At 41.8% G+C, this 17,811-nt stretch overlaps 1 pseudogene; it reads left to right on the top strand.

Annotated features, from left to right (window-relative positions):
- Positions 1-16,683, top strand: part of LOC120538590 — a 28,497-nt pseudogene extending 11,814 nt beyond the window's left edge.
- The last annotated feature ends 1,128 nt before the right edge of the window (positions 16,684-17,811 follow it).

Raw genomic sequence — 17,811 nt, 5'->3', positions numbered from 1 at the left:
CACAGGGGGAGGATGAAAAAAATTAAAAGTGCTCACTTTGACTTAAGGCAGAAGCGCAGTCAGCGTCTCAAAGGCCGGCACAGCTATGCACGCGCGCTGGCTGCTCGACTTTTGCTGGGCAGGAGACCCCAGTTTTTGCAGACACGTTCACAATGTCAAAAGTCTCAGCTCTCTTTGTAGGTCATTCATATATATATATATATATATATATATATATATATATATATATATATATATATATATATATATATATATATATATATATATATATATATATATCAGCAAAAAGAAACGTCCCTTTATCAGGACTGTGTATTTCAACAATAATGTTTTAAAAATCCAAATAACTTTACAGATCTTCATTGTAAAGGGTTTAAACAATGTTTTCCATGCATGTTCAATTAACCATAATCAATTAATTAACATGCACCTGTGGAATGGTCGTTAAGACCTTAACAGCTTACAGAAAGTAGGCATTTAAGGTCACAGTTCTAAAAACGCAGGACACTAAAGAGACTTGTCCACCGACTGTGAAAAACACCCAAAGAAAGATTCCCAGGGTCCCTGCTCATCTGCGTGAACGTGCATTAGGCATGAGGACTGCTGATGTGGCTAGGGCAATAAATTGCCATGTCCGCACTGTGAGACGCCTAAGACAGCGCTACAGAGAGACAGGAAGGACAGCTGATCATCCTCGAAGTGGAAGAGCCTGGATCTCAATCCCATTGAGCACGTCTGGGACCTGTTGGATCGCAGGGTGAGGGCTAGGGCCATTCCCCCAGAAATGTCCAGGAACTTGCAGGTGCCTTGGTGGAAGAGTGGGGTAACATCTCACAGCAAGAACTGACAAATCTGGTCCAGTCCATGAGGAGGAGATGCACTGCAGTACTTCAAGCAGCTGGTGGCCACACCAGATACTGACTGGTACTTTTGATTTTGAGCCTCCCTTCATTCAGGGACACATTGTGAAACATTTTTAGTTTATGTCTTATGGTGTTGACTCTTTTAGTGTTCATACAAATATTTACACATTAAGTTTACTGAAAGTAAAAACAGTTGAAAGTCAGAGGCAGAGAAACTCTAGAGACAGCGTGTGTATTAACTTGTGGATTTTTCTGAGAGTATTTGGTGGCAGTGTGATGAAGTTGCTTCGAAAGACGGCGTTAGCCACGGAGCTCAGCTCAGAGCGAAATGAGGTAAATGGGAGGGGAGATGATGATGTGACTCCCCCACCCGTCTTAACTGTCAATCCCCCACAAACACAGTCTCTCGGAATTTGCATAAGCACATTTAAAAAAAAAAAATTATGCAATGATGACCAAATTTAACTTACATTCCTACCAAACATATTTATGTCAACTAAATAAAAATTACTTATATTTAAAATTTAAATAGAACTTGAACAGATACGATAGTTCATAATACCCACGCAGCACTAAGTGCACGTAAGAGCGGGAGTCATCCGTTTTAACAAGCAGCGTATTGCACTGATACGAAATAGCCTGACCATTTAATTATTTAGGAATGGATAGGTAAATTAAGATTTTGTTCAAATGTTTTTCATTTTTCTTCCTTGATGGATTCTGGCACCCCTAGCAACAGCTGCTCGCTCCCCAAAGGGTATATATATATATATATGTGTGTGTGTGTGTGTGTATATTGTCACACACGTGCGAGTAGGAGGAAGCTAAAGGGCCTGAGTAAGTGTAATGAAACATCTGACCAGGGGGTGGCGGAGTGCGCTGACTGTCTTTCTCAGTTCCCTACGGACCTTTCCTGCGAAATCCTGCAAAGTTCCGGCGCCTCAGATGACGTCACTTCTGAAGCTGGCCCCTTTGCTAACGTCACTTCTGAAGCCGGACCCTTTGCTGACGTCACCTCCGAAGCCGACCCCTTTGCTGACATCGCCTCCAAAGCCGGCCCCTTTGCTGATGTCACTTCTGAAGCCGGCCTCTTTGCTGACATCACTTCTGGTTCCGGCCATTTTGATGACATCAGTTCCTCTCTAGGCCTTTAAAGCCTCCATCTTGGGCTACTATAGCCAGTTCTACGTAGTTTGTACTCTGTGAAATGCACTTGAGATTCATGATACAACAAACCCTTTTGCAGCTGGGATAAACAATATATGGGTGGTTGCCCCAAACCTTTATGATGTCTTTGGCGTATTATTATTACAGTGGTGTAGTCGGCAGGATGAAGTCCCAGAAGAAACCGGGACATGAACATTAAATCAACCAGGTAGGAAAGTACCAGGGCTAACTTTCGCGGGGATGTGCGTTAGGGGGTCAGGAAGGACTCAGTGCAGGCTCTGCTCCTCAAATACAGCACTGGGCATATAACTTACCAAAGGGAGAGTGTGAAGGGGACATACAGACGTAGGCTGGTTTCTGGGAATGAAACGAAAAGGGCTTATTATGCTCTATCGGAGGAGAGAGCTGGGCAGCCCATTGGGGCTGAGGCCCCAGATAAATATGGGCTATCCCCAGTCCAGCAGGCAAAAATAATGCAAAACTGGGAATTTGATCCAGAGAGATCAATCCAGACACAGGCTATGACCCTCTGGGAGCAAGTGGCCTTATGGCTAAGGCCATTTGAACTATCCACCTGCCAAATAGTACAGCAGGTAGCCTGCTTTATTTTTTTAAAAAGCCTCCCAAAAAACTTTGCCCGGCCGGAATGGGGAGATTTCCATTCTATGGAAGAGCTTATAAAGTTTGTAAAATCACCCATGCCAGTCTTGAAATCTGGGAGAGCAGAACCATCCTCTAGTGGATTTCCTAGAAATTACGTCCTACAAAATAAGTCTCTTCCACATAAATCGGAGGCTGTTTCTGAGTTCCCGGGCCTCTGGGCGTGCAACCTACCTGGGAACGAGGCGGGATGTAGATAGAAGGGGGGAGACGGTTTGTGTGCTCTTGCCAACCCTCTGGCGATATCGAATACGGGACCCATAGTCATTAATGGTTACAAAGTCAATACCTTGTTTGATTCCGGCAGCAACATTTCCATTGTTGATTGCCGTTATGTCTTACCATGACAAAGAATTAAAGAAAAGACCAGTATTAAATGTATTCACGGAGACACCCGGATGTACAATACCGCCCTGTGTTTCGTAAGTCAGGGAGGATCGCTAAAAAGAATTCCCATGGCAGTTCACCCCAATCCTCTCTTTCCAGCGATTCTAGGGTGGGACTGGTCGGAAAATAAAAGCGGTAAACTATTGACTACTCCCGATAAAAACTTAGGCCTAGTTATAGAGGAGGATAACTCGTCTCAAGCTGTCTCCATGCTGTGTAAACAGCCAGCGGAGAGAGGTACGGAAGCCCATGAGGGGAACGGGGAGATTCCTGGACCGTCGCAAGCAAATACGTCATCATCCCGCGCTTCGAGGAGTCAGGAGGAATCCCCTCCCCTTGAGGTCAGACCGGATCCTCTCTCCGACATTCACTTTCAGTTTAGACAAATACTGGCTTCTTTTAAAAGGGAGCAGTGGAATGATGACTCCCTAAAATTTGCAAAAAATGCAGTAGTCCTTGTCAACGGCCAACGCACACACCAGCCCATGCCACAAGGACCTCACTTTGTAATAGAAAATGATCTATTATATCGGGTTGCAGAGCATGGGGCGGAGGTTCGACAACTGTTGTTAATCCCACGAACCTACCGGCGGCAGGTTTGTGAATTAGCTCACGCCCACCTCCTTGGAGGCCATTTAGGCTCCAAAAAAACTTTAGAGCGGATCAAGCTTAGATTTTATTGGCCAGGAATTAACGAGGAGTTTCGCCATTTTTGTATTTCTTGTCCAGAATGTCAATTACGGCAAATTCCTAGGAGGGACCGGGCTCCTCTCGTTCCTGTGACGATGTGGGTTCTGGCTCCACGCTCCCATGGCTGTTTGGGAACCCTTGAACCCAACACCGTCGATAATGAAACCGAGTGAGCCAGTCAATGGAGGCAAATTGAGCATCTGAGCAAGGGGATGGTTGAAAGTACAAAAGTGCTTTTATTAAAAATCAACAAAACAAAAGTTCATAAATAGTGCAGTTCTTCCATGTTCATTAAATAAATAATCCATAAAAAGAACGTGGAGTAAAACCAATAAATAGAAAAAAAACAATCCTTAAAAACGAGAGGTTAAAATCTTTTTAGGAAGCTGTCTTTAAAACAAAAACAAATCCGGTGCTTTTCTGTATGCGTCTCACCTGCTTATCCCGTATGGGCCAAGCAGCAGGCAAGACGCTCTCTACAGCTGCCCTCCTCAAACACACGCAAGACTGGAGACCTCCCGATCCCTGGCTTCGGTTTGGCACTCATCCCAGTCCCCGAGACTTGATTACCCCAATAGCCAGGTCGCTCATATTGGGGACACCACCACCAAGCCTCCCGACTTCCGCTGCCTTTCCGCGGCCTTCTGCGGCTCGTCGCTTTCACCTTGTCACTCCGCTACCAGATCGCCAGCGGAGCGACATCTACACAAACACCTGGGTGTCGGCCTAACACTCAGCTTCCTCGCAGCTGCCCACGAGCGCTCGATCGCGCGCTCACCACACGCTCCGCGTGTCCGTCTCTCTCCTGCACCGCTTGCTTCCACGCTCCCTGTAACCTCCGTCCTCTCCTTTCCTTTCTCTCCGATCGATTCTCTCTCTTCCCAACGCTTTTCTTCCCCCTAAAACCGACTCGCGCTTCTTTTTAAAATGACGAGGGCCACAGCAGCTGCAGCATTAGCCGAGGGACAATCATGAATGTGGGCAGTTCCTCACCTGTGCACTAGGTGAGAAACGCCCACACCCTACGGATCGTCCCACGGCCCACTATGGCCCAACGTCCCCTCACTAAGCCGCGAGCACATTGATTATTTATTTAAAAATGGCCTTTACTCAACGAGCTGTGGACCCATAACACCACAGTTCCCATTCTCTTAGTTGATGTCCCCTTTGAACGAATTGGGGTCGATATTGTAGGACTCTTAGAGCCCTCAGCCCGAAGACATAAATATATATTAGTCCTCGTGGATTATGCAACCCGATATGCGGAAGCTATTCCCTTGCGCTCAGCTACATCTAAAGCAATCGCACGGGAACTAGTGGGAGTATTTGCGCGTGTCGGTATTCCTAAAGAAGTCCTAACAGATCAAGGAACACCTTTTACCTCGGAGACGTTCAGGGAAACGGCCAAGTTACTGAAAATAAAGCACTTAAAGACCGCGGTGTATCATCCTCAAACCAACGGTCTAGTGAAGAGATTTAATCAGACTCTCAAGCAGGTGCTTCGCAAGGTGGTCAGCGGGGATGGGAGGAATTGGGATCAACTCCTCCCCCTCGTTCTCTTTGTCTATCGGGAAGTCCCACAAGCCTCTACGGGGTTCTCTACTTTTGAATTGTTATACGGATGACAACCCCTGGGTATATTGGATATTTTGAAAGAAGTTTGGGAAGGAGAGGCTCTTCCCTCTACAAATATTTTGGAATATATCACACAGTTACACGATAGATTTGGGAAAATTCAACCTACTGTATTTTAAAAAGTCATATGAAAGAGGCACAAGCAGCACAGGCCCGTTATTATGACCGTGGCACGGCACTCCGAGAATTCCATCCAGGTGATCGTGTCATGGTATTAGTTCCCACCTCCCATTCTAAATTGCTCGCCCATTGGCAAGGCCCTTATAAAATTAAGGAGAGAAAAGGACTGGTCGACTATTTGGTGAAACAACCCAATCATAGACCAAGTGAGCGGGTTTATCATGTGAACTTGCTGAAGCCGTGGAAGGAGAGGGAACCAGATCTCTCCTCCGCTCAGCCCTGCTCATTCTTTGTTCACATAGACACCCTTAATTTCTGCGAGGAATTAACTTATAGACAAAGATGGGAGCTGAAATCAGCTATCCTGTCCGTCTCAGAGGTGGTGAGTAAAAAACCCGGAAGGACCTCTCTGATTGCGCACGACATAGTAACTGAACCAGGGGTTATAGTCCAGGAGCGCCCCTATAGACTTCCTCAGGCAAAGAAAGCAGAAGTGGAGCTGGAAATCAAGCGGATGCTGGAACTAGGAGTGATTGAGGAAAGTTATAGTCCCTGGTCCAGCCCAATGGTCTTGGTTAGTAAGCCTGACGGCAGTTGGAGGTTTTGCAATGACTTCCGTCAGCTTAACCAGGTCTCCCTGTTCGATGCTTATCCCATGCCTCGCGTGGATGACCTCCTCGAGAGGCTTGGACAAGCTGAATTTTTGACCACGCTTGACATGACAAAGGGGTACTGGCAGATTCCTTTAACGGACTCCGCGAAGGTCAAGACTGCGTTTAGCAATCCTAGCGGACACTGGCAGTATCGTGTTCTTCCATTTGGGTTACACGGGGCTCCTGAGACTTTCCAGCGTCTGGTGGATAAAGTGCTCCAACCCCATAATGCGTATAGTGCTGCCTATCTGGATGACGTCGTCATCTATTCCAGCACATGGAAGGAACACGTATAGCAGGTCACTGCGGTATTGCGGACACTAGGAGAAGCCGGGCTTTGTATTAATCCCAAGAAATGTTTCTTTGGATTAAAAGAGCTAAATATTTGGGCTATCTGGTGGGTCGGGGTACCGTGAAACCACAGTGTTCAAAAATAGATGCCATTGTAAAATGGTCCCGTCCGCGAACCAAGAGGCAAGTCCAAGCCTTTCTCGGGTTGGCTGGGTACTACCGCCGGTTTGTACCTCGGTTTTCAGAGAGAGCGGCGCCCTTGACTGATCTTACAAAGAAGAGGGCTCCTAATCATGTGGTATGGACTGACAAGGCAGACACTGCATTTAGTGACTTAAAACAGGCTCTTACGTCAGCACCAATATTAAAAGCTCCTAATTTTTCTCTCCCTTTTATTTTCCAGATAGGCGCTTCGGACACAGGCCTGGGAGCCAAAGCGTCGATGGGGTTAAACACCCCGTCATGTACCTAAGCCGGAAACTGTTGGATCTGGAGGTATGCAGCGGTGGAAAGGGAAGCCCTTGCGACCAAATGGGCGATTACGCAGTTGAGGTACTACCTCTTGGGCCGAGAGTTTACTCTGGTGACGGATCATGCACCCTTACAGTGGATGGCCCTTCACAAGGAGTCGAATCCACGGGTCATTAGGTGGTTTCTTGACCTTTAACCTTACAAGTTTTCGGTAATTCATCGTAAGGTTTCTCTCAATGCCAACGCTGATGCTCCCTCTCATGCCCACGACCTCTCAGAGCAGGACGCCCGACCCGATGGGTCTGGGCTGAGGGGGGGGTCTTGTCACACACGTGCGAGTAGGAGGCAGCTAAAGGGCCTGAGTAAGTGTAATGAAACATCTGACCAGGGGGTGGCGGAGTGCGCTGACTGTCTTTCTCAGTTCCCTACAGACCTTTCCCGGGAAATCCTGCAAGGTTCCGGCGCCTCAGAAGATGTCACTTCCGAAGCCGGCACCTTTGCTGACATTGCCTCCAAAGCTGGCCCCTTTGCTGACGTCACTTCTGAAGCCGGCCCCTTTGCTGACATCACTTCTGGTTCCGGCCATTTTGATGACATCAGTTCCTCTCCAGGCCTTTAAAGCCTCCATCTTGGGCTACTATAGCAAGTTTTAGTTTGGACTCTGTGAAATGCACTTGAGAATTATGATACAACAAACCCGTTTGCAGCTGGGAAAAACAATATATGGGTGGTTGCCCCAAACCTTTATGATGTCTTTGGCGTATTATTATTACAATATGTATGTGTGTATATATGTAGATATGTATGTATATGTGTGTGTGTGTGTGTGTGTGTGTGTGTGTATATATATATATATATATAAAATATATATATATATATACAGTAATCCCTCGCTATATCGCTTCGACTTTCGGCTTCACTCTATTGCTGGATTTTAAATGTAAGCACATCTAAATATATATCACGGATTTTTCGCTGGTTCGCGGATTTCTGCGGACAATGGGTCTTTTAATTTATGCTACATGCTTCCTCAGTTTGTTTGCCCTGTTGATTTCATACAAGGGACGCTATTGGCGGATGGCTTAGAAGCTACCCAATCAGAGCATCCTCAATGCTATAAGATATGCTTCCCGTGCGGTGCTCGATTGTTTGCTTGTCTCTGCCTCTATCTCACCCTCTCTGACATTCTCTGCGCCTGACGGAGGGATGTGAGCAGAGGTGCTGTTTGCACAGAGGCTGTTTGCCTAGTGGATACGGACGCACCTCTAAGAAATGCCGCTTTATCACGGTTCTTCCAAAAGCACACTTATTGATTTTTTTGATGATTTGCTTTAATCGCTCTCTCTCTTTCTCTCTCTGACGTTCTCTGCGCCTGACGGAGGAGATGTGAGCAGAGGGGCTGTTTGCACAGAGGCTGTTTGCTTAGAAGATACTGAACACTCCTCTAAAAAATGCCGCGGCACACTTAAAAGCACAAGTATTGATTTTTTGATTGTTTGCTTTTCTTTGCGAGTGCTCTCTCTCACTCTCTCTCTGAAATTCTCTGCTCCTGAAGAGAAGAAGATCTATTTGCATTTTTTTAATTGTGAGAAAGAACTGTCATCTCTGTCTTGTCATGGAGCACAGTTTAAACTTTTGACTAAAGGGTGTTATTTCATGTCTAGAGGGCTCTAATAATGTTAACAGTGTGGGAGAGTTTATAAAGGCTTAAAATATATAAAAATAACTACACAAACATATGGTTTCTACTTCACGGATTTTCATCTATCGCGGGGGGTTCTGGAACGCAGGAGGGATTACTGTATTATATATAATATATTACAGCAACACTCATAACAGTGACAAAACAATTACATTGACAATCATGTTACGTTATTTGCAAAATGTTTCCTTTTCTTTTTCATTACTTCTTTAACACACTACTTCTCTGCTGCAAAGCGCGGGTATTTTGCTAGTTTAACATAATAACTTAATTTCTATAGTAATATCATATAGTGCAATATGATGTTATGCTTGTGGACTTCACCTGGAGAATCAATCTTTGCTTTATACAGCACCGTCAATAGCATAAACCATGGAAAGGTACTGTAAACTGCAGCCTATATTGGATGGATATTTTCAAACAAAATTTTCCAGTCTCTGTGATGTTCTTTGGGCAGATCAGGAAATACAAGCAGTGTCTCAAAACACAAAGGCACTGTAGATGTTAAATAAGTTAATACTTTATTTTCACCCAAGAGGAAATTAAAGCATTACAGAAGCTCAAGAAAAATATAACCCTATAAATAAATATAACCATAACCCTAACAAACCACAATCCCCCAAACACAAATAAGATTAAAGATTAAAACAGAACTGCTGCTGTCAGTAATAGTCATATAGGTGGTAGTAAGATCTGCCCAGTTGTAACACAGGTTTACATTTAAAGGCAATAACATCTGAATAGAGCAGGTCCAGCTAATAGTGTCCACAAATGGAATATGCTAATATAATTTTGTTTATTCCAGGGTTCATTTGATTGAAGTCATCAGGATTCTAGGGTTATAATGCTTTATCATTAGAGTGTTGGCAACAGAGTGAATAATTTCTGTTTCTGAGTTATTAATAACCATTAACCCTGATGATGTAACTTATTTTCCTAGGTGGTAACACGGACAAACTGAGTCTATTAATATCACTTTCGAAGACAGTTTACATAATAATTAAGCAATGGAAGGTGCACCAAATTATCTGGACACGTCCTACATTAGGTTTTACTTCCAAACTGTGCAGATGAGTAACAAAGAAAATCAGGAGTGCTAGTTACTCTGACATCATCAGTATTAGTTGAAAAGTAAAAAATTGTATTGTTGTGGATGTGGCAAAATGTCCATGATTCAAAAGTTGCTCTGTATGGTAAAGAAAAGTACCATCAATTCTAAAGAAGAGTCAGTTCTGAAAATAGACTCAAATATTGAAGAAAATTGCAACATGTTGTCTAATATCCAGTAAACTAAAGAGAAAATCAATTGTAATGTGAAACCCATCACAATAAAAAATAATCACTTTAAAAAAGAAAGCTAAACTACAAAAACACAATATTGACAGTAATTTTAACAATCACTTCAGAAAATTAATGGTCATTTTTTTGCCTTTAATGAAGGTGACCTACAGACTACTGAGCTGCTAGAAACAAATCAAATATCTGGGGACCCATAACTGATTCTCTGTTTATTTCTAGTGTTTTAAAAACAGAAAATCTGAAGGCACAATCAGTGTTCAAATTGACAAAACCAGTCTTTCTCTTTCTTTCTCTTAGGGAGTCTGTCCCAACTACAAGGTCTTTAGACTGCAATTTTCTGGAGACTTTTTATTAATGTGAGGTCTGGAACAGCTAAGTTGCTACTAAGAAACAAATAGTGTGAATAACATTATGCTTAGAGAAAATTCTTTCTCCCAAAGATTTTCTTCCTGTAAACCAAAAAGTACACTAATACTCTTGGATACATCTATTTATAGTAGCTTGAACACATTAACACAAACTAAAGTGTGACAAACAATTGATAGTTTATAAAAAATACTAATTTATTAAGCAACAAAACAAAAAGAAGGATTTTAATGGAAGACCACAAATTATGAAAAGAAAAAATGGAAATAAAACCCGGCTGCCTGTGTTGTCATGATTTGAGTCTTTTCATTTTTGTGCCAATTCCTTGCCTCAAAAATCATTAAACTATTATTTTGAAGATTTTTGAGACGTTACTGTTTTCCTTTTTTGAAATATGTTTTTTTAAATAGGTTTCATTTAGAATTCTATCTCCTGCAATGCCATATTTATTTAGAATGGACAGCAATGTACAGTCCTTGCAGAAAAAACTAGACGAGCTGAGAGCATCAGCGCGATTCCTCCACTAGTACCGAAAAAGCTGTCTGATGTGCTTTACTGAGACCTGGTTTAAGAATAGCGACTCAGATACATCTGGTGAAGTGGATGGATTTGATTCTGTACGGCATGACAGAAACCCAGCTTCTGATAAGCAGATGGGTGGTGGGGTCTACCATTAAATTAACAAAAGGTGGTGCAAGAATATCACTGTAAAAGACCACAACTGCATGCCAAATATTGAACTACTCACAGTCGGACTTCACCAATACTATCTACCATATCTACCACAAGAGTTTAATCAATTATTAGTGACAGTAATTTGCATACCGCTGCATTCTGATGTGGGAGCTACAGCTGAAACCATTCTTGAAACTGTTCAGAAACTTGAAACCAAATCAACTGCCTCTTTCAAACTTGTGATGGGTGATTTTATTGTATGCAATTTGGAATCAGTATTACCACATTTACAAACAGTATGTGAATATTAATACTAAGAGGAAAAAACACTAGACAAGTGTTATAGAAACGTCCCTGGCGCCTACATATCGCATCATGGAGCAGCCCTGGGTGCATCTCACCACGTCATTATTCACCTACTACCGAAGTACAAACAGAAACTGAAACACGAAAAACGAAAGATATGTAAAACACAAAACTGGTGCAAGGACAGTGTAGAGGAACTGCAGGAATGCTTCACCTGGAAGCAGTAAGGAAAAAACTGTAAAGGTGTACTCCAAAAGTAAGCCATGGATCACTAAAGAGTTTAAAGCATTAGTATTGGTAAAAACAACATTCTCATCAAGAAAATTTTACAGCTAAGGATTAACAGGTTAATTAAACAAAAAAAAAGGGGAAAAAATAAAGAGGTGGTTTGATGATAACAATCCAAAACAGGTCTGGAAGTGACTAAAAACAATCACAGGATTGGTTTCTAAAAAGAATGTGAACTTTCCAGTTGTCATAGACTAGAAGCTTTTAGCAGATGAACTTAATAAGTTTTTTACCAGATATGAAACAATTTCAGCACCCAAAATGCAGAAGTAAAAAGTATAAAAACACCAGGAATTCTGCTGTGATAGGGTTCAGTTTTTCTGAAGCGGAGAAAGGCTTGTAGCAGGCTAAAACAAACAGGGCAGTAGGGCCAGACGGCATATCAGGTCGGCTTACTGTAAAAAGTCCTTCTTTAAGCAGCTCTCTCCAGTTTTTTGTTTTTTAACTTGTCTCTGACCTGTGGTATTATACCTAAGCTCTGGAAACAATAAACCATTACCTATTTTCTAAAGTTTCCAGGCCAAGCTATGTGAATGACTACAGACCAGTGGCACTCACCTCTATTCCAATGAAATACTTTAAACTTTTGATCAAAAACTTTCTAATGACAAAGACAATGTCTTTTCAAGATAACCACCAATTTGCTTATTGTACAAACAGAAATGTTGAAAGTGCTCGGCTTGTTATCTTACGTCAAATGTACACTTTTCTTGATCAGCCTGGTTCATATGTCAGAGAGCTATTTTTGGATTTTTCTTCAGTGTTCAATACCATATAGTCTCACATACTGATTGGGAAACTGAATAGTATAAATGTAAACTCATTTATCACATTATGGATTCAGAACTTTCTTTTAAATTGTTCATAGACAGTCAAAGTACAGGACGCTTTTTCAAAAGTCATTCATTCAAACACCAGAAGTTCACAGGGGTGTGTCTTATCACCATTACTATTTACTCTGCACACAAGTGACTTGAGACAGAACAAGGACCACTGTTCCATTGTCAAACATGTTTATAACACCATGGTTATATGACACATATCTGGGGAGGATGAAAGCCACTATCTAAATCAAGAGGACTGTATGGTAAGCTGGTGTAATAATAACTGTCCCACTTAGAATGTAAAAAAGACCAAAGAAACTACATTTGATTTTAAGAGACAGAAATCTGTATGTTCACCCATTGTTGTTCTGGGGGAGGAAGTGCAAATACTGAATGAATATAAATACTTAGGAACTAACCTAGATAACAATCTTAACTGGAATACAAATACAAAAAGTCTTAATGCATGCTCAATAATCCAGGTAAGGAAATTCTAGAAAGTTGATTCAGTTCATCTGGACATTGTTTTTTTCCGATACATTTCATCACTCATCCAAGTGACTCCCTCAGTCTCAGTTGACTGCAGGTTTCTCCAACCTTATAAACAGTATCTTGGCCTAATGGCCGAACTAGCACCATTGACTAACAGTGGGCCGTGTGATCAATGATATGCAAAATGTCCATTGATCAATGGCCATGAGTACCATTCACAGAGAGTTGGGGAACGGCTGCAATCACCGTATTGTAAGATGGTAAAAGATGTACCGAATTATACCCAGGGGAAGCTACACCAAGTCTGTATGGTTCACCGAAGATACATAAACAGGATGCACCGTTAAGACCCATTGTCTGCATGATCAATTCGGTTATATATAACATCTCAAAGTTCCTGTCCGCTGTCCTCAACCCGTTGGTAGGCAGCTCAAAACACCATATTCAGAACACTTTGCATTTTTTGGAGAAGGTAAGAGATATCATTATGGAGACAGATGACACTATGGTCTCGTATGATGTTACATCTCTATTCACTTGCGTTCCAGTTATGGAAGCAGTGGAGGTGGTCCATAAGAGACTCAGAAAAAGGACTACTCTCAGCACTGACCAAGTGTGTCTGCTCTTGGAACTGCGTCTTCAATCCACATATTTCATATACAAAGACCAGTACTACAGGCAGAAACATAGGTGCGCCATGGGTTCCTCAGTTTCAAAAATTGTGACCAATCTGTATATGGAAGAAATGGAAAAGAGGGCGCTATCATCCTATCCTGGAACACCACCGAGCCATTGGTTCAGGTATGTGGACGACATCTGGGTGAAAATCAAATCTCAGGAGGTACCACAATTCACTGACCACATCAACTCAGTGGACAAACACATCCAGTTCACCAGGGAAGACATGAAACATGACAGGCTAGCTTTCTTAGAAATTACCATCAGCAATGGAGGACATTTGAAAGTTCATGTATACCGTAAACCAACGCATACGGATCAGTATTTAAGGTTTGACTCTCACCATCCGCTAGAGCACAAAATAGGTGTCATCAACTCTACAACACAGAGCAAACTCCATACCCACAGACACAGCGGCCAGGGAAGCATAAGAACATCATATCAAAAAGGGCCTGAGTAAATGTGGTTATCCCAGCTGGACTTTTGTCAAAGCAGGGAAGACACCTAAAGAAGCAATCCAGGAGAGAGGAAGGACAACCTCTGCCTAAGCGAAAACCTTTGGTGATCCCTTATGTGTCAGGAGTATCAGAACACCTGGGGCCTCATGCATAATGCCGTGCGTAGAATTCACACTATAACATGGCATAAGCACAAAAAAATGCAGATGCATAAATCTGTGCGTTTGCCAACTTCCACTTTCTTCTGCTACATAAATCCCGGGCAGCGTGAAAAGTAACACACGTGCACGTGCCTGCTGTCTAGCCCCGTCTCCTCCCAGAATTATGCCTCTTTGAATATGCAAATCAATATAAACAGCACTTAAGCTCAGCGTTCTGTGAAAAGGCAATGGCAAAAGCATGGGAAGAAATAGAAGAATTTCAGCGAATACCAAGTGGAGGCAAGGGAAAACATACTATTTGTTGATTTAAACAGTGGTATAAACAACAAAAGGATGTTGATCAAGTGACATAGAGTGTTGGAAACTCGAAAGCTCATGTTTACAAAGTCGCACAGTGCCCGAAATAAAAAAGAAGTTGTTGGATATCAAAGTCACTGTGAAAAGGCGAGTCGTAGCCCATCGTCTGAGTTTCATATGAAAACTCGTTAGGGTAAAGAGGAAAAAAATAGGCACACAGTGGGGAAAAAAGCACGAAATGTCAACTTTAATTTCAAAATTTCCACTTTAATCATGTAGTTTATTTTGTCATTAAAGTAGAACATCATAAACTTCACCTTAAAATCCTTTCATTTACTAGGTACTCAAATACCATTGTAACTAAAGTAGCACGTTAAATGCTTTGTTTTGTATTTGATCTTCTATGTGCTCCAAGTGTGTGAATCACTATGTGCTTCTGGGCTTTCTCTTCCTTCAACAAGGCACAGAATCCAGTAAATTTGTTATATTACAGCTCTCTGAATAATTAAAATACTGAGATGTATACTTGATATCATTTTCATGATGATATGAGTTAAAGCATGTTATTAAATATGGGAACACGGTGATGCAGTGATTGTTCCTGCCTCATGCAAGAAGCTTGCTTTGCCGTGTGCGACCTTCGATGAAATCATTTATTGCAGCAATACTGTCTCTTTCAAACGTACTAACCCCCAATTCCAGTCCTTCCTTTTCTATCTCTAAATACCCAATCGCCACATAATCAGCTCTGTAAAAGACATTAAACCATCTGTAAGCTTAGAATGCAGATTCTTCAAAACTTTTAAGGAACATTGAAATATCTTCATAGTACATGTATAATTATTCTATCCTTCCAGTGTCATGCCAGTCCCAGCAAGCATACAGCGTGAGGCAGGAATAATCCCTGAACAGAGCTCCAGATCCTTTCTAGCGCAGCAACACCATGTCCTCGCATGTTTAATTATTAACAATATAGATTATTTAAATGAAGTTAAAGTTTTATCTGTATAATATAATAAACATATTTTGCTGCATTTCATCTTAAAAATGATATTGTCATCATATGTAAATATGCGCTTTATAAAGTGGCTTAGGTTGTGCAATATTATAACTGTAGTGCAAGTTTACAGTGAGGTGATTGTACTAATAAGTACAAACAGTTCTACAAGGAGCACTTGAAGGACTGATTTAGTGCGTTTATAGTTCTTGGGATGAAATTGTTTCTGAACCACGAGGTCCGTACAGGAAAGGCTCTGAAGCGTCTGCAGTGTGAGAGCTGATCAAATAGGCAGCATGGCTGAGGCAGCGTGTGCTTGATGCTGTATACGATAATTCTCTTTCCGATCAACTGCTCCGAGTGGTGCAGTGAGAGTAATATGGAAAAAGATGATCCGCTGTGGCAACCCCTAACAGGTGCAGCTGAAAGAAGAAAAAGAAGGTGCAGTGAGCGTAACAATGCTAAAGGAGCTATGGTATTTAGAATAGTTTGGCCATTCCGTGGACCATTACATTATTACAGGTTAATTACAATCAGATGCATTAAACTAATAAACAATATGCGGTAAATTTGAATGTATTTATAAAGCCGCGTCAGGGATGTGGATCTAAAAAAGAAAGGGTAACCCCACAGGAACAGTAGCACTGCTTTGACGCCGGGTGCCACCAGTCTGCAAAACTGAGCGCAGAACTTGCGTATGCCAGGGTATGAGCTACTGTGGAAATGTGGTTTTATACATCGCGATTTGAACGTGGAAACAGGCTTATGCAACATTTTTGTGTTTACACACCATTTATACATGAGGCCCCAAGTCTCGGTGGCTTTCAAACCCCAAAACACAATACGGCAAAAATTGGTTCACTCCAAGGAACGGGTGCCGCGGCACAGGTAGAGTAATATAGTTTATGCAGTTAAGTGCCAAGAGGATTGCCGTGAATCATACATTGGGGAAACCAAACATCTACGGGCGAAGCAGATGGCACAGCACAGAAGAGCTACCTCGTCAGTCCAGGACTCTGCAGTCTATTTACATCTACAGGACAGTGATCACTCTTTCAGTGATGAAGATGTGCACATCCTGGACAGGGAGGAACGCTGGTTTGAGTCAAAAAGGGCAATTACGTGAAAAAGGAACGACCATCTCTGAATCGAGGAGGGGGCCTAAAGATACATCAACTGATACTGATGAAGTCACTTGGATGAGTGATAAAACGTAATGGAAAAAAACTATGTCCAAATAAACAGAATCAACTTTCTAAAACAAATACAAAAAAAACTCTCTAATAGTCTCTAAATGCAATCAGTGCTTCTAAACTCAACCTATTTAAGGTAGACAAGGACCTCATGTTGTCCTTTTATTGCAGTATGATCCAGTCTGTTATCACTTTTAGTTTTATTGCCTGGTTTAGTGCTCCAACCAACCAAAACTTAAAAAAGCTCCAGCATGCAGCCAAAATTATTGGGAATGATGTAGATGATCTGTCAAATGTGTGTCAGAGAACAATAATAAAGAAACTGGAAATCACCTCAACTGATGACAGACATCCATTACATGCAGACTTTAACTTCAGTAAATCAGGAAAGATAGTTGCTTTGAAGACCCACACAAATCACTCCGGAAATTCCTTTCTACCTAGTGCCATACAACTTTTTAATAAGGAATATTGAATAATTTGATATGTATCTGGTAACCATTTTTGTGTAAATATGTATTATTAAACTGCCTTAGCTTAACCTGTCTTGTCTCTATTTGTTTTGTTTTATTTCTTTCTGTCTTGTTATTAGATGCAACTGAGAAGGCAAATTTCATATATAAACATGACTAAATAAAGAAACCTTGAACCCTTGAAGTACTACCTGCTCTATACTGCATGCAGTAGACCCCCACCTTTTTAAATCGAGCCCACTGCTGATAGAAAAGTTTCTACCAGGCCCTCAATGATATTTCTGAAGGATACATCCATCTGACAGCGTCTAACCAACACTGTGGATTGCCAAAATCCAAGTTCTGTGAAAAGTTCTAAAGTACTTTGGTGGAGTAGTGCTGAAAGATTTATGAAGGTAACCTACAGAAACAGCCTGAACACTTTCACTGTCCAACTAAGCCATACACTTTACTCTCATTCTTGCTCTTCCATTTGTTCTTTTCATCAATATGATGATGCAGGAAGATTCTCTCTGAATGATTTACCATTATTCTGTGGCATTTAAATTACGTTGCATGAAAACTGTTAGTGCTCTGTTGTAAAAAGTGTGAGAGTTTTATTTGTGACCACGCTGTGTGAAAACAGTGCATCAAACTCAAGCTATTATCTCCTACATAAAGAGTTA

Source organism: Polypterus senegalus, chromosome 11 (assembly GCF_016835505.1).
Source record: "Polypterus senegalus isolate Bchr_013 chromosome 11, ASM1683550v1, whole genome shotgun sequence".
NCBI lineage: Eukaryota > Metazoa > Chordata > Cladistia > Polypteriformes > Polypteridae > Polypterus > Polypterus senegalus.
This window is presented reverse-complemented; position numbering and strand designations above follow the sequence as displayed.